Source organism: Mus caroli, unplaced genomic scaffold (genome assembly GCF_978045245.1).
Source record: "Mus caroli unplaced genomic scaffold, Mus_caroli_1 scaffold_8, whole genome shotgun sequence".
NCBI lineage: Eukaryota > Metazoa > Chordata > Mammalia > Rodentia > Muridae > Mus > Mus caroli.
Window position 1 is genome coordinate 138,998,075 of NW_028227263.1, and position 26,199 is coordinate 139,024,273.

General features: G+C 43.2%; 1 protein-coding gene and 1 pseudogene across 5 annotated transcripts in view; one reads left to right on the forward strand and one right to left on the reverse strand.

Annotated features, from left to right (window-relative positions):
- LOC110297661 (ubiquitin carboxyl-terminal hydrolase 29) overlaps positions 1-26,199 on the reverse strand; it is a 319,430-nt gene that overhangs the window by 206,896 nt on the left and 86,335 nt on the right. The gene's annotated exons all lie outside the window — the stretch shown is intronic.
- On the forward strand, positions 3,371-3,630 carry LOC147003719 (signal recognition particle RNA; annotated as a pseudogene).

A 26,199-nucleotide genomic window follows, 5' to 3' on the forward strand; every position in this document is an offset into this window, starting at 1 on the left:
CTGGGTTTGATTGACAGAACCTGCCTCAATGAATAAGATAGAAGATTGATGAAGGATGATTCCAGACATCTGCCACTATGTGCTGCACCCTCACATATGCATGGGTGGCCACGCACATACACACACACACACACACACACACACGAAAACATGCAGACGCATGGACACTACACACACACATGAAAACTAGAAAAGAATAAGGTATGCAAGCTAGGCCAGTTCAGCCATTCTTCAAATGTCTTTGTGAGAAACCCATGTCTCTCTTCTACACCAACAAATAAGGAGTACCAAGATGGAGGATTCTGGAATCCAGGAGAGAGAAGGACACAGGAAGTGGAGGAGACCAAGAACTAAGGCTTTAGATGCTAGGCAGTCAGAATGAGAGCAGAAGAGGCATCCGGAGGTATTCGGAATTTCTCTTTCAGGGAACTGAGTGGTAGGACTTTCTTCATTTGTAAAAGAAACATTTAAACATACAGTCAGTCCACCATTAAATATACAGTCAGTTCTCTCACAAACTAACCAAGACTGGGTTGGAAATATTTGAAAAACAATCTGTACATAACATGTATGCTTTCCTCCTTGTCACTATCTCCCAAGCAAGATGAAGTACTTTATTATTATGCATCATTAATGCTACATTATCTATGGTAAGTGATGCAGAAGTTACTTCTAGAAGACAAGAAAAGTATCCTGGGTACATGAAAATAATGGACCATCTGTCCTATTTTACCTTCAGAGTATCTTTTATTTATTCTCTAATAATTTTATATAAGTATACAACCATTTCAATCATATCCACCCCAATTGTCCCCTCCCTGTCCTCTATCTCAAACACATTCTTTTCACTTGTAGGGTGCGTGCCTGTGGATGCAGGCACTCACACAAATGCCAGAGTGGGATATTGCATGTCCGGTTCTATCACCCTTTGCATCCTTTCCTTGAGACAAGGTCTCTCACTCAACTTGGGGCTAGTCTGGCAGCCACCAAGCCCTTGTCATTTTCTCAACCCTCCTTTGTAGGACACTGGGCTTACAGGTGCTCATGACCACACCCAACATTTTCTGTGGGTGCTTGGATTTAAACTCAGGTCCTCATGCTTACACAGCAGGTTTTCTCACCCACTGAGTCATCTCCCCAAGCCCCTACATTGTTGTATGTGAAGACTTTCCCTCAGTGTCTTGGACCTGGACTCTGTAGGTATCAAGGGAAGATTGTGTCTATTGAGTCTCCTGTGAAGGGTAAAAAACAAAAAACAAAAAACAAACAAAAAAAAACAAGCCTTATTCTGGGATGCAAGGACAGGGTTTTTAACATTCACTATGCTACACTAACCTGGATCTGTGCTTTAGGTGTATGGGGAAGGGTGTGGAATTTCTAGGTTGAAAGGGATAAAGAATGTTAAGACTTATCAAGATTTTTTGTGGGGGAGGGATTGGTTAGTCATTTTTTGTTTGTTCTTGTTTTTTTGTTTTGTTTTGCTTTGTTTTGCTTTTTTGTTTTGTTTTGTTTTGTTTTGTTGAGACAGGGTTTTTCTGTGTTGCCCTGGCTGTCCTTGGATCTCTGTAGACCAGGCTGGCCTCAAACTTTCAGTGATCCTCCTGCCTCTGCCTCCCGAGTGCTAGGATTAAAGGAGTGCATCACCACTACCTGGCAAGTGTAATGATCTTTATCCTGTCTTTAGTGTAGAGGTAATCACTGTTTTTGCTTAGCAATACATTTTCTCAGTCCTTTAAATACACATACACATGTATAGGATATGCATGAAATTGGGATTATATTTGAGATCAGAGGTGCAAACACTATGCGGGTCAGTGGGCCTGGGATAGCTTTTTATATTTCATGGAAGAAAAAGCAAGAGGAAGAGGAGGAGAGAGAGAGAAGGGAAAGGAAGAAAATGAAGAGGATCATCTATGTCACCTATCATTCATAAGTCAGTAAGTTGTGTCCCCCAAGTTTTGTGACAGATTAGCTAAACTCAAAGAGGGGATTTCAGGGAATCAAATGCATGGCCTCTCACCACCAAATCATTGTGACTGGCATCTGGGCAACATCTTGGGGGATAAGTCACTAGCCTGTAGGATCTTATGCTTTCTCCTTCAGATGCAGTGTCAGAACTGAGCTCAGCTGTAGGCATGGCATGTGAGAAAGCCCCCTACATCCTACATCTCTCCTCAGAAATGTTAGCGTCAAGTGTGGTGTGAGAAGAGAGAGCAGTAAAATGCGCTCCAACGTCATGTCAGGTAGTAAGTACTGAAGCCTCTGAAGGAAGGAGAGGAGGAAAGGGGAATTCCCTGGCATGCGGGCAGGGTTGGGTGGAGGAGACACTGCTCTTGTAGATGAAATGCAGGTCTCACAGCTGGAGAAAGGACAGCTGATGGAGTTCTTAAGTTGTGTTGAATATGTACACACTTCTTAGCGCTTGCCATGTTCTCCAATGGCACAGTGCCCTAATTATTCACTCAGCATTCACACTGCACGCTGAGGCCTGGGGAACTGCCAAGGTCCTGGAGTAGATGCAGTACAATTTGTCTACAGAGGAGAAACAAGGATAAATGGGGAGGGGCCCATTGGCTGCAGGGAGGGAGGGAGGGAGGGAAGGAAGGAGAGACAGAGAGGCAAAGAAACAGAGATAGAGACAGAGAAACAGAGAGAGACACAGAGAGAGAGACAGAGATAAAGATAGGCAAAGAGACAGAGAAACAGAGGGAGAGAGAGAGAGAGAGATGCCTTATAGTAGGGAGAATCAGAAGGCACCATGGGAAGTGAGTGAAACTTGAACAGGCAATTACCCTCACTTGGTTTAGATGCATTTCAAGATCCACCCAGCTGTAGTGTAGAGGTTATGGAGGAAAGCATGATAAGTTTAGAACATAATAAACCCTACTTCCCTGTGCACATTTTACTTTTTTCCTTTCTTTCTTTCTCTACTCAAATCTTTTTTTTGAGAATTATATACATTTATATAAAGAAGTATGAGATATACTTCTATCTCCCTCCTTCAAATCTCTCTGTATCCCTGTCAACAAAAACCCGTACCAACTTCACATTTGTTTTGTTTTAATAACCTACTATTTGAGTGAATGTGCGGGTATGGAAACATCTCAAAGAGCATGGCAAACCTACCAGTGATCATGTTCTCCAAAAGCCCCAGCAGCTACCATATGCCCATAGCTCTCAGTACAGAATGGGGCCTGGAGAGCATCTCTTCCATCTGTGCCAGGGGGTTGGCTGGCTCGATCTCACACAAGTTCTGTATAGGTAACCACAGAGGCTATGAGTTCATGAGTGTAATAGCCATGTCAGGTCCAGATGACAGCATTTCACAACTCTCTGCTCCATCCTCCAGCTCTTACAGTTCTTTCTGCTAGCTTAGAGGTGGTGGCCCATGCTGGTAGTCCCAGCTACTAGGGAGGCTGAGACAGGATGATTGCTTGAGTCCAGGAGTTCTAGGCTGCAGGTGCCCACACTAAGTTTGTCATGAATATGGTGATCTCCTGAAAATAGGGGAACACCAGGTTGCCTAAGAATGGGTGAACCCACCTAGGTCGGAAACAGAGCAAGTCCAAAGTCCCTTGCTGATCAGTAGTGGCATCACCTGTAAGCTCACATTGTTTGCCTCCTCTTCTTCCACATTCCCCTAGCCTTGTTGGAGGAGAAGCATCTGCTATAGATACCCTGTTTAGAGCTGAGCTTACTCTCAGTATTGACCGCTGCCCACTGCCCAAAGAAGCTTCTCTGACCAAGGGTGAGAGCTGCCCTGGTCTATGGGCATAAATGTAACATTCAGAAAGCAACTTCATGCACACCAAAATAACAGTAGCTAGTCTGGTCCTCCCATTTTGTGTCATGAGCACTAAGTGATTTCCCTAGGCCTCACCCATCTACTTAACTGGGTTAATAGTCAGATTCCCGTCGTCCCTAAGTCTCAGAAATCCACCTCGACAAGGAAAGCCATGGGATTGCTTCAAGATTATAGTGAGTAGACAGCACTAGTCCTAGCTTTTGATAAGCAGCCAGATACATTCAACATGCTGGTGTCCTACATAGTTGACAGTTTCAACCCCTTCCCAACTATGGTGGTTGACAATCCTAAACACGAGCCACACCTCTCAAACCCACCCTGAGGGATATCTTCTGGCTGGTACAGTGCTTGCCTAGCATAGCAAGATCATGGGAATAAACTGAGTATGCTGGCCCATGCCAGTCACCCTAGCACCAAGGAGATGGAAATTAGAAGACAGAAGTTTAAGGCCGTTCCTGCTATACAACAAGTTCAAGGCTAGCCTGGGCTACACGAGATCCTATTTCAAAGAAAGTAAATCTACCAGAATGGCTCTCTGTCTTCCTTTTCTGAACAAAGTAACTTCTGCAACCATTTCACTTTTACCTGAATATCTCCTGGCCACACTCCCCAGAGAGTCCTTGATATATAGTCACCCTCCACGTTTTGTTTTGATTTTTTGGGGGTTTGGTGTTGTTGTTGTTGTTGTTTTTAAGTAGGGCTGGAGAGCTAGCATAGTGGTTAAGAGGCATTGCTGCCATTTGCAAAAGACTAAAGTTCAGTTCCTAGAATGCACGTGGCAATTCACAAAAACCTGTGACGTCAGGTCTAGGGAATCTGATATGCCCTTCTGGCCTCTGAAGGTTCCTGTACATATATGCATGTAACACACACACACACACACATGTTAAGGTTATGCAGAAGCACACGCATAGGTTACATTATGTACTCTGTAAGGGTTTGGGCATACTTAGATTTGATGTTGGAGGAGACATGTCCAGGGAGATGGTGATTATTCTCTTGGGACTATTCTCTTGATGGTTCTTCGCTGGCCTCTCTCCCTCCCAAGGCCTGTCTATCAACGCTTGCTTCTTCAGGTCATTAAGGAACAGCACACAAGGTATGCAGTTAATCCCACCCTGTGACACAATTTCTGTTAATGTCTACAGTAGTTAATTAATAACACCCAGGAGCAGAGGAGATAGCACAGTTGGTAAAAAGTACTTTGTCTTGTAAACCTGATGACTTGAGTTCAATCCCTGGACTCGGGTAAACAAACAGATGGGGTAGTGCTTATCTAGAATCTCAGCATTCCTGTGTCGGAAGAGGAGGTTGAGACATCAGAATTGTCTAAGAAACTCTTGGGCAAGGTGGTGTGGAGTCTGCGTGATCTGCAGAAACAGATGCTTCAGCAGGTGACTGAAGACACCTGACCCCTGGATTCATTCTTTGTCATTCACATAATGTCTGAGGCATGAGCTCACATGCCCAGGGTGTCATTCTCTCTCTCTCTCTCTCTGTCTGCCTGTCTCTGTCTGTCTTTCTCAGTCTCTGTCTTTCTCTAGCTCTGTGTCTCTGTCTCTGTCTCTGTCTCTCCCCCCCCCCTCACACACACACACACACACACACACACACACACGACCCCATGAATTTCAAGACCTCTGAGAGCCCAATGTTCTCCACTTTCTAAGTTCCTTCCTGTTCACTCTGTGTCTCAGGCCCCCCCTTGCTATCTAACTGACTCCCACCTCCCAGTTCTTGCCCATCCTGGTTCCATCTGGACTGCTCTTCCCTTGGGCTTTGTCCCCCTCATCTTTGTTCTTCTCAATATTCATGGCCCCCTATCAGCTCTCTTACCCACCCCCTTCCAGCTAAAATAACCCTTCCCATTCACTCCCTCTCTTATTATCCTGTCAACACAAAGACCCTGCTCTATCTTCAAAGGGAATAAGAGATAGTTTATTCTTGTGCCAAATATGAATGACCATGGCCCTGAAAGACAAGCTTCACCATGAAAGTGGTTTCACGTGATTTTATTAGTTACAGAACAAAGGAAGTCATAAATCAATCCATTTACCAAATACCTTAGTGGGGACCACAGGTAGGCAGGTTATGGCAAAGCAGGGAAACCTCTGTTATAAGTTCCAGATGGTATCCGGTGACATTCTCAGTTTTTAGATTGGTAGGAGCTAGTGGTCTGATGAGAACACATTTTAAAGGTTTTGCTTGTCAAAAGGTCAGACATGGCAGTAGGCAGTGAATGGCTAAGATGATTGAAACCAGAAGAAACTAATCTACAGATCTGCCACATTCTAACTCTATACAATCAACTTTCTAATTGGTGGCTCAGCCCTGTTTTGTACACTTTCAACACAGGTGTTGTTGCCCTCTTTGGGATCTTTAGTTTACAGCCATTATTGATTATTGTTATTATTATCCTCAGTCATCATCATCATGGTCATCATCGTTATTAATTTCCTTTTGTTTTTATTGATGTCTCTGGGTATTTTGTATGTACAAATGAATACATGCATGCCTAGGGATTGTGGAGGCCAGAAGAAGCATCATATCACCTAAAAGTGGAGTTACGGTCATGAGACAACCATGTGTGTGCTGAGAATTGCCAGGTCTTCAGAAAGAGCATCCAGTGCTCCAATCAACACTCTTCTCTAGATGTGACCGGCTGTTACACCACTCACTTTCCACAATCCCCCACTAAAATAAGACATCAAGAAGGCAACAATCTTTGCTAGCCCAGTTTCCGTAGCTTCCCATCATCACTCCACCTTGGGGCTTTCCCATGGAAAGTCCTCAGTACCCAAAGGTTGAAGAACTAAAGGCCTTTCTCGGGTGTTAGAGCTTAGGAGATGGCAATGCTTGTTTTCACCATGATTCTCTGGCTTTGGGAAGAGTTTCAGATACTCTTTGAATCTAGACTGGTATCGATCTTTTTAAAAATTATTTGTGTGTGTGTGTGTGTGTGTGTGTGTGTGTGTGGTACAGGTGACCTCCAGTTCAGAAGAGAACCTTGGAGCCCTTGGATCTGGAGTTACCAGAGCTTGTGAACTTGCGGTTATGGGTGCTGTGGACTAAACTCGGATGCTCTGTAAGGGTAGTACCTGCTCATAAACCCTGAACCAGCTCTCCAGCTCTAGATCTTAAAAACTTTTAAAAAATCAAGTTTAGTGTGTGTGCATGTGTGTGTGCACATGCACAAGCATGCTTGTAAGCACATGTGCACCAAGTGCCAACTCGTGTGTGGAGGGTAGAGGACAACCGTCGGGAATCAATTCTCTCCTTCTAACACACAGGTCTCAGGGATGGAACTTAAGTCATCAGGTGCAACAGCAAGCACCTTTATCCATAAAGCCATCTATCTTACTGGCTTCTAGTGTTAATTTCACTGCTAATATTTCCTAACAATAGTAACTAAATATATGATTTAATATTAGACTTCTATTGCTAATTCTTCCTGCTTATGTTTCCTAATAGTAGTAGTTAAATATATGTATTTAATATTAAACATCAACCCCCTACACAGTTTTAAAGTTTATTATTTTTAAATGTGTGTGTGTGTGTGCATGTGCACACACACTGGTGCACATATGGAGGTTGGAGAACACCTTGTGAGAGTTGATTCTCTCCTTCCACCATGTGAATCTTGGGACTCAAACTCAGGTTGGCAGGCTTAGCAGCAAGCTTCCTAACCTTCTGAGCCATCTTGCCACTCAGGCCTAGATCTTTATGATAAAATCAATCAAAGCTGGGACTAAACTTGGAGGTTCTTCCATACATTTGTGTGTATTTGTGTGCTTTTTTGCAGTCATACGCAGTCTCCTAACCCACATGCAGGTCAACAAAAAAATGTGTCTCCACTAGGATGGGGGAGAAGGAGGGGCTACAAATGGGACTCCCCCCTCCCCCCCCCCAGTCTGGTCCTGTTTCTCACCTACACACCTATGTGCTTAACCCTCTTGACCCTCCCCCAGCCAGTCTTGCTTTGTTGGGGTGCAGAGTTTCCCTCCAGAACCTGGTGCATCAGAGGCTTAGGTAGGCTCAGGCTGTTGGCATGGAAACCATAGCAGCTGCAGCAAATGGAAAGCGGCTGAGAGAAAACAGGAAGAGGCCCAGGAAGGCTGAAAATTTCCAGGCCTTAGATTTATGGTGAGATCAAAATGCCAAGCTGGCACAGAGCAGGGGCTTCCTAAAAGTTTGCTGAGGAAAAACGGAGACCCCCTTCCCCGACTTCTCACGGCTGGGCTTTGCAGGGGAGCCACATACTCTTGGGCTAATTCATCTCGTGAACTCTGGTAGTTGAAGCTAATCACACCAGCTGAACTTTGAAGACAGAGAAAGGGTTCTGTAAATGAAATCAGAGTTACCATATAACCTAGCTGTGACATTTCTGAAAAGACTTGAAAGCAGGGAATCAACAGATATTTACATCCCCAGGTCATGGCAACACTGTTTGAAATATCGACCCAGTGGATGACTGAATAAACAGGAGCTCCATCCACACAATGGAACAGTGTTCAGCCTTGCTACAGGCCACTAAGGAATGTGGAGAGTGGGAGAAATAGTCTTCCCCAGGGAGGAACACACTGACTGCTTATTCAATACCAAATGGTCAGCCCTGCAAACATAACACGATAACATTATGCAAACTGAGCAGGTTATATTTAAGAATGTACATATGCGTGCCTATGTGCATGTAACAACACTTAATGAAAACTGAGGCCATGCATTTGAAAGAAATCAAGGAGGGAGGAAAGAGAAGGGGGAAATGATCTAATTATGTTATAATCTCAAAAATTAAAAAAAAGATTTAAAGGAAGGAAATGTGTGTGTGAGATTGATCAGAAGTTAAAGGCACTGGTTGCCAAGCTTGAGGGTCTGCGTTCAGTGCCATGTAGGACCTACATGGCAAATGGAGGGCAGTTACTTTTCAAAAGCTGTTCTTTGCTACATATGCACACATGCGATAAACAAATAAATTGTCATGATTTTTTTAACTAGGAAACTCTGATAGATGCTGCACCATGGATGGACCTTTAAGACACTGTGTCAAGGGAAACAAACCTGTCAGAGAAGGACCAATACTCTCCTTCGATTTGTGTGAGGTACCTAAAGTGATCAACCCCCTGGATGAATTAGGATGATGGTTGTCCTGGGCTGTGGAATCAGAAGAATGGGAGTTATGACCTCATGATGGCAGAGTCTTGGCTGGTAAAGATAAAAAGCTTTGGAGATGGATTAAGAATATATGGTGGACAGAATATAATGTTGGACATTATAACTATTGATGACCACGGAGCTGTATACTTACAAGGGATGATATAGCAAATTTTAAGTTATTGATATTCCCTAATATAAAAATTGAAGGAAAAAGAAACAAAAGATGGCTGTAACTTAGAGGAAGTGAGGGCAATAAGGAAAGTTGGAATAGGTTGCAAGAAGAGACTGCTGGGGATAAAACATCAATTGATCTTTCTGTAACTGGCTATAATTTTCTTTCTTGAGCTTCAAGAATTAGTTTTTGTTGTTGTCTAATGTATAAATGTACATAAATATATTCCACATGTATGCACCTATACTTGGAGGGCAGTGGGAGTTACATGAGGCTGTGAGCCACCTCATGAATTCTGAGAAGCTAATTCTAGTTCTCTACAAGTTTAGAAAGTGTTTTTAATTGCTGAGCCATCTCTCCAGATTTCTGCTTCTTCCTGATTTCAAACTGCTCATCTTACCTGTCCCATGAACATACCTGGGTTGAGTAGACACATTTTGAGTACCCCCTATCCCCATGCCTATCTTTTTTTTATTATAAGTCATGCCACACATCACCAGTGCCCAGAGCAGACCTTGTGTGCAGTTTCTGCCTCTGTTCTGTGTGTGTATAGATGAGTATGGGTATAGATATAGATATACTAATATACTATATTATATCTGAATATAAAGTATGTAATTTATAATATGTAATAACATAGGTAATATATTGTATATTATATATATGCTAATATACATATATATATGTATATTGATGAAATGAATGAACATTGCAGTACACATTCTTTTTTTTTTTTTTTTTTTTTTTTTTTTTTTGGTTTTTCGAGACAGGGTTTCTCTGTATAGCCCTGGCTGTTCTGGAACTCACTCTGTAGACCAGGCTGGCCTCAAACTCAGAAATCTGCCTGGCTCTGCCTCCCGAGTGCTGGGATTAAAGGCGTGCGCCACCACCGCCCGGCTTGCAGTAGACATTCTTAACTTCCCTTCCTTGCTGTCTGTGCAAGAGTTCATCCAGGTCATAAATCTGCAGCTGGAATGTCTGGGTGATGGGGTCATAGACTCTTTCCCAGATGACTGCGAATCCATCTCATAGGCTCTGTACTTTCATTCTTCTTCACTCAGAACTACAGAGGAAACAATGGAACCCACAGCAGACACGGTGCCTAATGCACAGCAGGTGTTCTGTAGATTGATGTAAGTGAGCAAGTGAGTTAGTACCTGAGTTATGTTTGCCCGACCAGGGTGCATCTGTAAAATTTTAACCTAGCTCTTTTTTAGCATTCACCATAGCATGAAATCACCTCAGTAACAGTTGTCTCTTCATCATCTAAGCACTTTATGTCTTTGGAAGGTAAAATCATGCAGGAATAGTGTTCTTATTTAAAACTTTTTTTTTACATTTACTCATACATACTTGTGCATGTATGTGCATACAGTGTAATATGTCTGTAGAGGTCAGAGAAGAAGAGGAGAAGGAGAAGGAAGATGAGGAGGAGGAAGAAAAGAGACAGAGTGAGACAGAGAGACAAAGAGGGTGGGAGGATTGATTTTCATATTAAGGAATTGGCTCATGGGATTATGGGGATCAGTGAGCTTGAAGGGTAAGCTAGCAGGGTTGTATTCAGGTAGGATTTCTGTGTTTAAGTCCACCACAGAAGGTGACTCTTACTTCAAGCCAACTGTTTATAGACGTTAATGCCGTTTACAGAATGTTCACAGTGACTAGCCTAGCGTTTGATCAAACAAGGCCACACAATTTAGCCAAAAGCATATATAAATTTAACTATTATTATGTTTTTAGATACGCTTATTGGTCTATGTCCTAGATTAACTGGAAATTCAAAAGAGAGGTCAAAGACAATCAGACATAGATTTTCGTATCCCATCACTCTCTTTATATATACACAATTGTGTGCGCATGTATGTGTAAGTGTGAATGTGTGTACATATGCCTATAGATGTTCATGGATGTATGTGTGAGTGTATGAGAGAATGTGAGTGTGTGCACAAATGTGTAAGAGAGTGTGTGTGAATGTGTGTGAGAAAGAGTGTGAATGGCTGTGTGTGTAAGCATGAGTGTGTATGTTTGCACCTTATCTATCTATCTATCTATCTATCTATCTATCTATCTATCTACCTACTTACCTACCTATCTATCTAACTATCTTTGGGACTGTGTTTCCCAATAATCATGAGGTTCATTGATTCATCTAGACTGTCTGGCCAGTGAACTCTCTCCTCCCTGCCATGCAACTCTGCCATCATAGGGATTGCAGCCCAATGAATCTATGTTTGGATTCTATATCTCTGTGTGTTGTGTGTATGTGTGTATGTGGACACACATGTGGAGGTCAGAGGACAACTTTCAGGAGTTAAACTAAGGGGGTTCCAGGGATTGAACTTGGTTTGCCAGACTAACCACCAAGCACCTTTACCCTCAGAACCATCTTGCTCCCTGCTATGTATGCTTTTTACAATTGGTAATATTGGTTAAATAAAGTCACAGTGTACAAATACAGTTTCAAGAAAAGCCCCCTTCCATCCTTTGTTTTATTGTGTCTATTTAATCATGACAAACTAGTGTGTTTTATTATAATATTTAAACATGTGTTTATCATGTGCATGGTTCATATTCACCCTAACACAGTTTATTCTTCTTCCTTCTCTGACTGATCCTATCCCTCCCCTAATGTGTGTGTGTGTGTTTCATATATAAGAGAAAATTGCCATATTTATCTTTCTGAATTTAGTTTATTTTAAAGTATTTTAAAATTACTTTGGTTTGGTTTGGTTTGGTTTTGGTTTTCTGAGACAGGGTCTCTCTGTATAGCCATGGCTGTCCTAGATCTCACTCTGTAGACCAGGCTAAGCTTGAACTCAAAGATCCACCAACCTCTGCCTCCTGAATGCTGGGATTAAAGCATGTCCCACTTAAAATTACATTTATTTATATATTGTGTCAGGGAGACACAAATGTCCTGGTGTGCAGGTGATGTAGGTCAGCAGATAACTTGTGTCAGTTCTGTCTTCCCACCATATACATCTCAGGGATGAAATTTGGGTCATTGAACTTTGCAGCAAGTGCCTTTACCTGCTGAGCCATCTTGCTGGCCCTGAGTCTAATGTATTGTCTTTAATATGTCCAGTCCCATTGGCTTTCCTGAAATGACATAATTATATCCTTCTTTGTGGCATGAAAAAAACTCCAGTGTGGATATATAAAACATATTTTTGATCCACCAATCTGATGATGGTATCTAGCTTGAGTCCATAACCTGGTTATTGTAAACAGTACAGTAATAGCACAGGTGTGCACACATCTCTGTCATGCATGGACTTAGGTTCCTTCAGCACTCTCTGTTTTAACTCAGTGCCTTCCTCTAAGAGTCTCCAAGAAAGAATCCTGAGGCTGAAACTGGGGGCCACATTCAAAACCTAAGTCTCAGGATGGAGAGAGAGCCCAGTCCTTAAGAGCACTAGCTGTTCTTCCAGAAGTCCCAGGCTTGATTACCAGCACCCACCAGCCAGGCCTCCATCTTCTGCACTGCTCTCAATGTCCTTATCGTCCAAGCCCCTACAGAATATCCCACTGATGTCTCAACACTCAATGATTCTTCTAGCCCAAAGTTCCAGAGTCCTTCCACAATCCTCCTCAAAACAGTCAGGTCTGTCACAGCAATACTCCACTATGCTGGTATCACTTTGTCTCAGGGTTTCTATTGCTAAATGGAACACCATGACCAAAAAGCAAGTTGGGGAGGAAAGGATTTATTTGGCTTACACTTCCATCATTGGAGGAACTCAGCACAGAAATTCAAGCAGGGCTGGAACCTGGAGGCAGGATCTGATACCTTTTTCTGGCTTCCTGGGGTACTGAATACATGTCCACAGACATTCATGCAGACAAAGGCACTTATACACATAAAATAAAAATAAATATCTTTTAAGTGCATACTACTGTTGCAGAGGACCTACATTTGACTCTCAGAACATCAGGCAGCTCATTACCATATACCTGCAGCTCCTAGTGGATCCAATGTCTCTGAACTCCAAAGTCACGGACACTTACGCACACACTCGTGCACACAGACCTACACATCCACACAGTTAAGAGTAAAATTGAAAAAGGAAAACTGTTCTGTTTCAAGGGCTGAAGATGTAGCTCAGTTGGTGAAGTGCTTGTCAGCATACATACAGCTTTGGGTTCAAGGCCCAGCACCATGTAAACTAGACATGGTGGCACATATGGGTAATCTCAGTGCTCGGGAGGTATAAGCAGGCAAATGAGGAAGTTCAAGTTTAGCCTCTACCACTTACAGGTTTGAGTTCAGCCTGGACTACATGAGACCTTACCTCAAAACAAAACCAAAACAAAACAGGAAGCTATCTGGAAAAAGAAATGGGAATCTGTGGAGATTCTTATAAGTATTTCCTTACATATGCCCTGTCTGGATCCTGTGTGAGCAAAACTCAAAGGCTTGGCATGCAGAGAGACAGAGCCCAACAAGGAGATGGGTTTGGAAATACAACATGAATTCCCAGCATGGATGAGGGGCATCACTGGGGAGAGAGGGGCACAGACTGTCCAAGAGTATTGAAATATGTTTAACTGCACATGATGAAGGCTGAATCAACATGTCTTCCCAGTTGGGCATTAAATGTCTGCTATCTGGGTAAGGACGATGGGGAGCAGTTGATGTCACACAAATGAGCTGCATGTATTCTTGTGGTATCTAGTTAGACTCAGTTAGTCCTAGGGAGGATCTATGTGTGATCTCTTGCAAAGCTGTCATTCAAAGATGTCCATGAAGAGTCTAAGACATTTCACACAGGCCTGGGCTTTAGTTGCAGGTTGGAACCTTCTCCACACCCACGCAGCTGCTCTGATTTTCTTTCTCTCTCTCAGAACAATTACCTGGTCCAGGGAGCTGAAAAGGCTCAGGCTGTTGCTATGGAGACAGAAGCTGGTCCAGGGGAAATGGAGGGACTAACAGAGGAAGCCTCTGGACTAGAATTTTCCAGGCTCTGATATATTGGAGAGATTTTGGATGTTAGGAGGTGCAGGGGAGGGGATGGAGGGCTTGGAAAATGTGGTCTTCCAAATGCCAGGAAAATATACTTTTGATGCATAATAAATATTTGTTGAAAAAAGGAGTGGGGATGTAGAGAGCTGGTAGAATGCTTGCCTAGCATGCAGGAGACCCTGGGTTTGATCCCACAGTATCACATAAACTGAATGTGATTATGCACACGTGCAATCTTATCACACAGGGAGTGGAGGCAGGAGAATAGGAATTTAAGGTCATTATCAGTTACATAGAAGTTCAAGGCTGGCCTGGGCTATGTTAGACATTATTACACACAAACTAATAAACAAAGAAATATCTCCAGTCGACAGATGTCCTGTGAGATGTTTCTCTCCTTTACAGGATGGATAAATGTTGTCAACCTCTCCTTTACTTTTAGATAGGGTCTCACTGTATATCCAAAGCTGACCTTGAACTCACAATCTTCCTGCCTCAGCCCAAAGAAGACTATGATGACAGGCATGGGCAACCACACCTAGCATGCATCACCATTTGACCCAGGTACAGCTGCATCAATCCAGGCTTTTTTGTGGCTTGCTTTGTTACAGAAAATCAAAGCAACAATACAAAGATGGACACACTTAAAGGAATAAGACAATTCCACCCAAAGGTGCCAACAGCTGAGCAAGAAGTTGGCTGCCAGAGTCTGTCCCTAGTCTGTCTGTTGATGGCCTGAGAACTATTTCTATAGACACCTACAATTCTTGGTCTTTAGTCTGCAATATTGTAGTCAACTGTAAATATATACATGGCTCTCAACTTATAATAGCCTATTTACATTATTTAAAACAAAACAACTTTGCAAAGGTACAAAATGGAATCAGAGTAGAAATTGTGCTCCAAGCTTTCAATTTTTATCTTTCCTAGGTTCTACCCTCTAAGCAAAATAGCTGCCATCTTTGTCAGATAAACTGTTTCTATCCACAACAGATGTCACAAATGGGCCTGTGAACTGTTGTCTCCTTTCCTTAGAGAAAGATGCTGAGGGGAGTCATTAGATCCTCACTGGACACTCCAGCCACTCCTGCCAGATTTTAGGGTGAAATTCTGCCCTAACTACATGTAGCCTCATTGAGTATATGTACCTTGGGGAAAATTAGTTAGATAGGGTCTCTATGTATGTGGTTACAGGGAAGTCATCTGATAGGCTGAATGGAAGCTTTCCAGTGTGGCTGCTTTGGGGTCACCCAAATTCTGTAGGAGAGCCTGAGGAACTTTGGTGGAATCTTAGTTTGCCTTGACATGTGGCCTCATGAGGAGGGAGTAGATGGAGCTCATATCTCCCCAGGGAAAGAAATCTCCCAACAGCTAGCAATATGCCCAACCATATTCTCCTGTGTTGCTGGGTAGGAGATCAACCCGCAGTTCCTTAATCATTACAGAAAGCAGTTGGTGTTGCACAGCATGGTGTGTTGCTAAGTGATGTAACTCCAGTGAGTTAACTGTATCCCTTGTATCTTTGACTTATGATGGGCTTAGTTGTATATGTAGTCCCATCAACACCAAGATTTATCTATTGTTTTGTCAATAGATAGTAACTGCCCTCCACCTCTTTGGGTATAAGGAACACAGACAGTGCCAAACTCATGGGGGATATTTAACCCACAGGTCTTGAACGTATACGTATTGCTATGAGCATTGTTACTTATGAGTTGTCAATAGAAACAAGGGGGTCCCCCAGGGCATGCACATCTAGGAATAGAATTGCTATACTATCAGTCAGGTGCCTCAGTTTTGACACCATTGGCATTTGGTCTGTCTGTTCTTTACCACTGGGGAGGGCTGTGCTGTATAATCTAAGATGTTTATCAGCATCCTTTCTATACTCCTTAGATGCTAGTGATACCCTCTGCTTATATTTCTGTGTGTGTGGCCACACCCATACATGGAGGTCAAATGAAAACTTTGGGAAATTTAGTCTCTCCTTCCACCATGTGGGTCTGAAGGATCAAATTTAGTTCATCGGGCTTGGTGCTCTGAGGCACCTCTCTGGCTCTTTTCCCGTTTCTCATTCCGTGTGTGAGTGTGCGTCTGCATGTGGGTGTGAGTGTCCATGTCTTAAGTATAAACAGAATATTTTCTGCTTTCTATCATGATTTTAGGAAGGTGCTTTACACCATAGAGATTTCTAGTTTTCAGTTCTAGTTTTCTAAAATGGAGTCTTACATTGACCAGAGTGGGCTTAAAACTGCTGTGTACCTGAGGCCAGCCCTCAGCTCTCCGATGCTCAGATTATAGGCATGCTTCCATTATTTTTGTACTTTTATTTTGGCTGTTCATGCTTTTCTTCTTTTTGTTTTTATTTTCAAATTTTTCTTTTCATACAATACATTTTTCCCATATTCTTTCCCCTTTCAGTTTGAGTTTTGATTGTGTGTGTGTGTGTGTGTGTGTGTGTGTGTGTGTGTGTGTGTTTGAAACAAGGTCTCACTTTGTAGCACTGGCTGGCTTAGAACTCTTCACATGCCACGGCTGGCTCAAACTATTGGCAACGCTTCTGCCCAGGCTCTTGGGTGCTGGGTCTCAAGCCTGGATCACCACACCCAGCCCCACACTGCCCGATTACAGAAATTCTCATTCTACTTCCTTGCGGGGTGAGCAGACAACGCTAGGCGGTGGTGGCTACAGAAGGGCCCAGGGCCTGGCAGAAATAGAAAAGCCAGTGAGATGGCTCAGTGGATTAAGGTACTTGTTTGTCACCCTCCCTGATGGCCTGATCCTCTGACCGGGTTAATGGAAGAAGGAAACTGACTCTTGCAAATTGTTCGCTGGCATTGACACAGCATGCTGAGACCACACACATGCATACATTCACAGAAATAAATAAATAAGTAAATTGAAAACTTATCTAATAAAAATGAGTTCAGATGCCTAATAGGCAGTGATGTTTTCAGGAGCAGAGACGAGAAGTTTCCAGAGGTTCTGCCTCAAGCAGTGCTGAGACAGTAAACAAGTTCACACAAGTACACTCATCAAGCCCTGACCCGACACAGAGCTTGTGTGGCAACATGTCTGGAAATAGCCAGAAATGGTCCAGCTGGAGAGAATCCGAGTGTGTCCCTACACACGAAAGAGCGAATGCGATGTCCATCAGGAGGAAAGTTCAGCCAAGTAGAGCAACGCTGAGAACAGAGTGGTAAACAGTCACTGTGCTCTGAGCTCCTGTCTAGCGTAGGTCAGCTTCCGTCAGGAATCTCTGCTAAAGAGCAGGGCAGGCCCTCAGTACCACCCAGCAGAGTGGCCCACCACCCGGCTTGCCTGGGACGAAAGCAGGGTAGACCAACAACCTGGCTTGCCTGGGACTGATGCTGGGTGGAGCACCATCCTGGCTTGCCTGGGACTGAGGCAAGGTGGACCACCACCCTGGCTTGCCTGGGACTGAGGCAGGGTAGACCACCATCCTGGCTTGCCTGGGAGTAAGGCAGGGTGGTTCACCATCTTGGCTTGCTGGGGGCTCCCAAGAGGCCTTGATAAAACTGACAGTATCCTAGGAAGTTAACAGAATGCATGGGCTTCAGCCTCAGGGTGTATAATAAACGCAGTCACAAATGCCGCTTGGTACCTACTGAATCAGAACCTTGCAGACTGAGAACTGCAACAAAGATTGAGAACAGGGCTGGCTAAGATGCCTCAGAGGGTAAGGCGTTTGCCTTGTAAGCATGGGCACCCGAGCTCGGATCCCCAGGCCTCACATAAATGATGGTTGGGCACGGTAGCATGCCTGTAATCCCAGCACTTAAGATGCAGAGAGTCTGTCTAGCCAGACTACCTACGTGAATCAGTTCCAGTGAGAAATCCAATGTATAAGGTGGAAAACAGTGTTAGAAGGTGCTCAGTGTCAACCTATGGCTTTCAGACATGAGTGCATGTGTGTGTGTGTGCACAACCACATATAATGCAGTCACAAATACAATTAAATGTGCATGCTACACACTTGTCTTGTTTGACACATGTTTCATGTGAGTTCTACAAAAAAAAAAAAAACAGAGATTGGAACAGGGGGAGAGAGGAGGTCTGTGTAAACAAGGCTTATCTGAGGGCATCCTTACTTAAAGACTTCATCTTTCCATCTGGAATGGCCTGGGGCTGCCTTATTCTCTCCTGGGCATATTAGCCATCTCCTGGGTGCGTTAACTCTAGCATCTATTTAATTAGCATATCCTAATTGTTCACAAGGATGGATTTTGTTATGGCATTTTCACACACGTATACTGTATTTCAGTAGTTGTCAACCCATTGCTCACCTCTCCTCTCATTCCCACTGATGTCTTTTCTCAACTCTCCTCCTTTTACTCTCATGTCCGCATGTGTGTGTGAGTGCATGCCTGTGTACGTGTGTGTGTGTGTGTGACACAATGAATTTAACTAGCATTACTTAGACAAACATGGATGAAGGGTTATTTACAGGAACTCAGAAACCTACTAGCAACTACACCACCGAGGAAAATGTCTCTCTCTATCCCCCAAGCAACCATTAGTTTATAGATCCTCAAGGAGGCAGGGGGCTTCCATCTCCCGAGCGATACAAACAAAACTCTTAGGAGAGTGTCATGTCTTTCATATGCAAACTTATGAGTAGAGACCTCTCCTAGCTTTGTCTACCTGATCTAGCACACCCAGGGCCAGGAACCAAAGAAGCACATAAGCACACACACATTAGCTTCTTTCTGCTCTTGACTGCGAACAGGATGCAACTGGCTGTCTCAAGCTCTTGTCACTGTGATGCCTCCACAATGATGAGCTACGATCTGGAATTTTAATCTCTTTGCCCATAAATTGTTTCTTGTCAGGACATTTTATCCCAGCAACAGAAAGAATGTTGAAAGTGATAGGTTGAGGAGGAATGCTGTGCTATGCTGCACTGTGAACTCAACATGAACTCACAACTGGCCTTAATCTATACAAGACCTGCATAGGGTCAAGACAGCCAAAATCCCAACATCTGTGAGGTAGAAGGTCTCCAGGATCCACCCCTTACTGTGAGCAACAGACAGTTTTGTGAGAGGGAGAATCATGCTTTTTTTGAAGATGTGACCACAGTTGTTTTCCCCATGCACTGTCCCACATTATGCATATGTGAACAGCACTAACAGGACTTAGTGGGTTATTTAATAAAAAACAAACAAACAAACAAACAAAAGCCTTCATGTTAGGAAGTGTGTGTTTAGGAGAATACCTGGGAAGTTTGAGGGGTAAAAATGGGGGGGGGGTAGACATGATCATAGTTAATTGGATATATGTAGAAATTATCAAAAATAAAGAAAAAGTTTAAAATATAATTGAGAATTTTTTTTTATTTCTGCCAGCTGTATCTGGTTACATTGTCCAGGTACAGAAACCCTGCAGCATCCAGGTCCCATCATTTCTGCAATCCCCCAAAGTGCTTGGTTTTGTTTGATAAAGGGTCTCTCTCATACAGCCCAATTTAGCCTAAAACTCACTGTGTAACCAAGGATAACCTTGAGTTCCTGATCCTTCTTCTGAGTGCTGAGATCATAGGAGTACCATACCTAACAAAAGCTCCAAGCAATAACATAAAAATGTTCTTATGGGTGAAAATACAAGATAATCAACTAAGAATTTATGTCTGGTGTCACTTTTTAAATAACAAAATGTTCATTTGCTTGTTCCTTAAAAGTGGCCATGTGGAAATTCAACAACAAATAAACAGGGATTAAGGCTGAACCTCCTGACAAGGAGTAAAATTTACTAATCCAAGCAAATCATGAGACCTTTTCATCCCCTGTGACCTAGTAATTTGACTTCCAGAAGTTCTTTCTAGGGAATTAATGAGGCGCACAGAGACAGAGCTGAACAGAGGTTGGGCGTTCCATTTTCCACTGGATCAGTGAAATGTCAGGAGAACATTTTTCCTTCCCAGAGCCAAGCCAAGGCTTCATCGTCTTCTTAGGAGGTCTCTACTGCTACACAACCCCACCATTTCACATCCTTCACTTTCTTCAGGGGAAAAAAAAGCTGTTGACTGAATTCCTTACAGAGAAACAGCAAGCATTCCAAGATCGGTCTGGGCTCCACCAGACACACAGAGCCCTTGTGGGTTGAGTTGTGCCCATCCCTACCCTCTCCATCCCCACTCTCTCCCCACTCCCATCCAAATCACATGTTGATTTTCTGAACTCCCCTGCCTCAGACTATGCCTGTATGCAAAAATCTTGAAGGAGGTAATTAAGGTCAAACGAAGTCATTAGGCTGGGCCCTGACCCAATAGGACTGGTGGTTTCATAAGAAAAGAGGAAATTTAGACACAGACAAGCACAGAGGAAAGTCCATGTAAGGAGACAGGGAAAGGGCAGCCAGCTAAGGAGAGGGGCCTCAGAGGGGACCAGCCTTGCTTCTGCCTGGTCTCAGAAATCAACCTCCAGGTCTATGAAAAACTTTCCATCATTTATTTAAGCTATTGTCTGTGATACCTTGTTATGACATTCTTAGTTGGCCAGTAAATATTGACTATAAGCATGTACAGATATGTGTATACATGCACACACACACACACACACACACACACGCTATTGTTTGTTTGTTTGTTTTAAGAGATTTGTCATGGAGCTGGGGGGGGGGGACTTAGTTAGCAAAATGATTGATACACAAGCATGAGGATCTGAGCCCACATTGCCAGCATTCAAGGACAAAAGACCAGCTCCCAGTGCCTGTGACGATAGACTGGACCCTTAAACTATGACTCAATGCAAACCCATTTTCTTTAAGTTGGTTTTGTTGAGATTATGTTGGTTTTGTTGCGTTATGATTTGGTTTTTGAAACAGGGTCTCCATACTAGCCTTTGTTGGTCTGGAACTTGCTATGAAGCTGACATCAAAACTCACAGAGATCTGCTTGCTTCTGCCTCTTAAGTGCTGAGATTCGAGGTATGTGCCACCATGCCCTGCTTGCCTTTGCCTTGTAACTTATCAAGTAATTAGAAAAGAAATCAAATCAGAAGGGTTGTAGTGAAAAAGATAAACAGGAGACTGGAGAGGTGGTTCACGGATTAAAGAGCATATGTTTTTCAATCACGAGGACTGGAATTTGGTTCCCAGCATCCATGTCAGGCAGCTCACAAAATGCCTGTAGCTGTGGCTCCAAAGGATCCAATGCCCTCTTCCAGGCTCTTTAGACATCCACGTGGACATGTGCACAAACACCCACACAGATACACATACACAGATAAACACAAATAAATTAAAATCTTTAAAATGCAAGTTAGATTGTAGCTGGGCATGGCCTTGTCTCCTCTAAACATGGTAGATCAGGAGGCAGACTGGAGGTAGACCAATAGGATCTTTTACATTCAAGGCCAGCCTGAGCTATATAGTGAAGTCCTGTCTCAAAAACCAAAGGCTACAGCTGAAGAGATAGCTCAGTGGCTAAGAATTTGGTTCCCAGTGCTTAATAGTTTTATGGTTTGGGGGGCTGGCAAGACGGCTTGCTGTGGTAAAAGTGCTTGCTGCACAAGCCTGATGACCTGAGTTCAAGATGCAGAATCCATGTAATAAAGCTGAATGCGGTAACACACATCTGTAATTCCAGAGAAATAGGAGGTAGAGAGCCAGGAGTCAACACAGTGGCAGAAACAGAAAGAGAGACTGCATGGCGCCATCCTACTGTCCCTTTGCTTCTCTCATAGCAAGAGTTACTCTTCTAAGCTTGGACGAGGCTAGACTGTCATTTCTAAAACGATTCTGGCACTGTCTTCTGGCTTCTCTGTGTATGCCCATGTGACTAAAAGTTTTGTACTGAGTTCTTATAGATGCACTCAGTGTGTTTGTGTGTGTGTGTGTGTGTGTGTGTGTGTGTGTGTGTGTGTGTGTGTATTGTGTATGTGTGGATTTTGGGGGGTCAAAGAAGCATGGGGTTTTCTGAAAGAGACTTAACAGGGTGGAAAGAGAGAACTAACTTCCAAAAGTTGTCTTCTGACCTCTGCACATGCCATTTGCGTGTGCGCGCGCGCACACACACACACACCCTAATACTAATAATAAATAGAAATTTTTAAAAATATGTTTTTATGGCCTGGAAAAAGAGAGGCACCCAGAACACTGGCTGGGTTGTACTCTTTCTGAGAAAGCCAGTCTCCTCCTGAGCCGGGCAGTGGTATGTATATACTGCTTGGATTTCACTCCACGACTGAGCTCATTAATCAGGGAAAAAAATTCTGAGGTGGGTTGTTGAAGCAAAGTTTTATCTGGCACCTGGACCAGATGTTGACATTGAAACTATTTCTGAAAGACTGAGAGTCTCCTGTCAGAGAGGCTTCGACCACCAAAATTCCTTTTCTGTTTATTTAGGTTAGGCTGAAGTCTTCCCCACACTACCAGATGTCTTCTTGAAGAATCCAAGAGTAACTGTGCTTGGTAGGACTATAATATGAGCCTATGTATGTTATTTTTAATTTCTTTTTTTTGTTGTTGTTTTTCTTTTGAGACAAGGGTCGCATGCAATTCAACCTGGCCTCGAACCTGCTGCATACCTGTATATGAGCTTGAATTGCTGATCTGCCTGCCTCCAAGTCCCAAGTGCTGGATTATAGGCAGGCACCAACTCACACAGGTTATTCAGGGCTGGAGATCAAACCTTAGATTTCATGAATGCTACCAAGCACTCCATTGAGTGACCCATATCTCAGCCTTGTTGTGAATTTTCTGTTAGACATCTCTAGTTTCTGTGGGCTTTTGCTAACTGCTATTTTAATTTGGTATTAAAAGATTATTTTTAATAATGATTTTATTTAAAACAAGGTTTTAAATACATCATCACATCAACATGCAATCACCATAACACTGTTGACGGCACACTTTATATCTTTACACTTGATAAGTCTAAGTACTGATCGAGAGCTCTTGCTGAGTAGACCAGACAATTCGAGTTCAGTCCCTGGAACCCATGCAAAGGTGGAAGGGAGGAACCAGTTCTACAAAGCTGTCCTCTGATCTCTCCACATGTGCCGCTGCACTACATATGCATCAAGCACACATACCCCAACTGTGCACATGATACACAAATATTCTACTACAGAGCAACAAAGGGAGAAAGTTGAAGCTGTGTACTAAAGAAGGGTTTTTACTACACCTGGGAGGAAAGTTGGCAAATAGAAAACAGAAAGTTACAAACTTGATTTCAAGGAAATTGAAGGTTTTTATATATTGGAAAAACTTTCATATAAATTAAGACTTCAATGGCCAACTCAGGTCAGGTTGACAGTGGATAAATAGGTCTGACAGTCAAACACCTTACATAACTAATACAGGGAATGAGATGGGGAGGCTGAGAGACGGTTCAGTGGTTAAGAGTGTTCACTGCTCTTGCAGAGGATGCTAGTTCAGTTCTCAGCACTCATTTTGGGTGTCTGCAGGAATTTGATTCCTTCTTCTTGTTTCCAAGGGTGCAAGAAAAGCACACAATTTAAGGGAAAAGAAAAAGGATGACTGCCTCTTAAAGAGACCCAATCCTAGGTGACAGACACACTGATTGATTGCCCGACCACAGGCAAGCATTGAAATGTCAACATAATCTCACAAGTCTATACAATCAAGAAGTATCTATCAATGATGTAGTTTTATAGACTGGGGAGATATATCAGTGGGAAAAGTGCCTGCCATGTGAGCATAAGGACCAGAATTCAAGCCATAGAACCCAAAAAGTCAGGCACAGTAATGCATGCTTGTAATCCTATAGCCAGATGGGAGGTAAAGCCAGAGTTGGCAGGAAGCTTGAGCACTGGCTAAGTCTGAAGTACACCCTAGAAACAAGAAGGACCCTACTTCAACAAGGTAGAAGGCAAGAAAGATTTCCCATAGTTGTTCTACAGTCTATACACATGTACTATGGTACATGAACTTGTACAGAGACACTTTAAAAAGTAGGGTTGATTTCAAGTGTTACACACACACACACACACACACACACACACACACACATGAAAAATATATGAGGCAATACATAATTAGCTTAATTTCTTCATCCCATTTAATCTATATCTATTTCTTTGTTCGAGACAGGGTTTCTCTGTGTAGCCCTGGCTGTCCTGGAACTCACTGTAGACCAGGCTGGCCTCGAACTCAGAAATCCACCTGCATCTGCCTCCTGAGTGCTGGGATTAAAGGCATGCGCCACCACACCCAGCTATATCTATTTCAAAAATCACGTTGCACCTCAAAAATATGTTTCACGTAATTTTTTTTTTTTTTTTTTTTTTTTGGTTTTTCGAGACAGGGTTTCTCTGTATAGCTCTGGCTGTCCTGGAACTCACTTTGTAGACCAGGCTGGCCTCGAACTCAGAAATCCACCTGCCTCTGCCTCCCAAGTGCTGGGATTAAAGGCGTGCGCCACCACCGCCCGGCCATGTTTCATGTAATTTGCCAATTTAAAAATGAATGGGGCCAGAGAGATGGCTCAGTACTTAAAGATGCTTGCTGTTTGAACCTGATGGCCCGTGTTTGACTCCCCAGAACCTACATGGTGGGAAAAGACAACTGACTCCCTTAAGTCATTCTTTGACTTTCACACATATGTACATGTACACACAGACATGCACAAACAAATAAATGAATTTAAGAAAGCAATTTTAAATCAGCAAAAATGCTTGTTGAAGGAAAGCATTTCCAGAGAGCTGCCTTGTCCTATCCACCATCTACAGACACCAGGAGAACATGGCATCCATCACCAGAGGTTGAGAGTTCTGGCACCTTCAGCTTGGCCTTACAGCCTGTGAGAAATCTATTTCCACTGTTGACAAGTCACACAGCCTGTGACCTGAGATGGTGACCAGTGCTCCTAGTAATTCCCACTGGACTTCAGAGGAAAGACTGATGTCATATTGTGGACACAAATAGACAATGCTGTGATGGTTTGTTCCAACTGTCAACTTGACACAACCTAGAATCATCTGGGCAGAGAATCTTCAGTCTCCAGAGAGGCTCTCTAGATCTGGTTAGCCTGTGGGGTATTGTTTGTACGGAGTCTCTTGTTTATGTTAATGATGGGAGGACTTAAGCTTGGGTGGTATCATTCTCTAGTTGGGATCCTAGACCATATAAATGTAGAGAAAGTTAGCTTGGCAGCATCATGCATTTAGATCTCTCTGCTCTTGACTATGGATGTGATGTGAAGAGCTGCTTCAGATTCCCGATGCCTTTGCCTCCTCACAGGGTGGATTGTAACCTGGAATTGTGAATCAAGTCTATGTTGCTCTTGCAGAGTGTCTCATTTCAGCAACAGAAGTGACACTAAGACAACCACTGTGGCCCTCCAACACCTCTGCTGCTACTGCCGCCAACAGCCACAACTTGTATGATCATTCAGCTTGACTTCCTTGCCCCTCCCACCTTCTAGAAGATTCCTCTTTCCCTTCTCATTCACAGCTGTCAGTTATTTCTCTTGAGATTCGTAGAAAAAGATGAAATCATACAGAAAACAAAATGATCAGTGTTTTCCCCAGACTCCACAACAATCTTTTTTACAACAGGAACATTTTATTAAAATTGGAGGCAGGATATATGCCGAGCTGGGCTGTTTTACAAACTGCATGTATTTATTTATTTATTTATTATTTATTTTTCAGAGCTTGGAAAATTCCATGCTCAGAAGCTCTTCCCTCAAGCCCCCCCCCCCCATCTCTCCTGAGCCGAGGTTTCCATGACAACAGCCTGAGCTTGCATCCATCACCCGCATCAGGTAAAGCAGGAGGACAGAGAGTTCCTAATGTTGAGATGTTTTGATGCAGATATGGGGAGGGTATCATGGTTGGCTCAAGCCCACTTTACCCCTCAACCCAAGTTTATCTAAGGCTCCCTGTTTCAAACTCAGTCTCATTTGGAATAGGTCCCTGCATCCTGTTGTCAGTTTCTTGTCAGAGGAAAGCAACACCCATACCCAGGGGCAGTTATGAGGGGAGGGTATGATGTTCCTGGTGCTGGAAAAGGAATTAGGGAACGCAGCACAACAGACATACAGTGTGTACAAGACAGACTCTAATCCAGTGGTTCTCAACCTTCCTCATGAGGTGACACTTTAATACAGTTTCTCAT